We start from the raw sequence: 903 nt of genomic DNA on the forward strand, positions 1-903 counted from the left end.
GTACATATATGTACATACCTACACCTACATGCATATATAGATGCATATCTGGTTACAGGACGTTGCAAAAAAAACGTGGACAAATTGATAAACGGAGTACAGAAAACACGCAGGCCATATAGAAAACATTTCCTTCATCAGCTGCCACCATTCTAAAACTAAGTGTTTCGAAGAGTTAGGGCAGGACGCATAGAAAGAATTAAATTTGTAACGTGGAGGAAAAAAATAATCAGCCGCAAGTATGTCGTTTCCCTTACTTTATGATACATTCAGTCAAAGCCGTCAAGTATTTAACCAAAGCAATCTCCTTACAGTAATGAGAATCAGTGTTCAAATGAAAATTAAGCAGGCGACATACTAACGACTTGTAACTACGTTTTCATTCGGGAGAGATATTTGAATGGTTACTTGCCTATTATATAGATGTGTGAAACTCCAAGCAATACAGGACTTTGGAGTAAAGATTATTTGCCAACATAACATGGTAGTCCTGGTTTAGGACGAATGTTGCTGTAATTTAACTCCGGCAGACATCGTCTCCAGCCGGCTATACAACACGATGTGTGTCCTTATATTTTCGAACAAGGGCATCTAGCACCCCCACTCAGCTCAAAACAATATCTGTGTATAATGACACAGATCGTGTCGTATGGCCAGCCAGCTGGAGACGATGTCTCCAGGGGCTAAATTACAGCAACATTCGTCCTAAACCAGGACTGCCATGTTATATTGGCAAACAGTCTTTACTCCAAAGTACCGTTGCTGAATATATCTCCTTGTGAGATTTACAAATAGTAATTTTTTAATACAGGAATTAATCAACAAGTGCTTAATCACCAAAGCACACACACACACACACACACACACACACACACACACACACACACACACACACACACACAC

The sequence above is a fragment of the Octopus bimaculoides genome, chromosome 4 (genome assembly GCF_001194135.2).
Source record: "Octopus bimaculoides isolate UCB-OBI-ISO-001 chromosome 4, ASM119413v2, whole genome shotgun sequence".
Classification (NCBI taxonomy): Eukaryota; Metazoa; Mollusca; class Cephalopoda; order Octopoda; family Octopodidae; genus Octopus; species Octopus bimaculoides.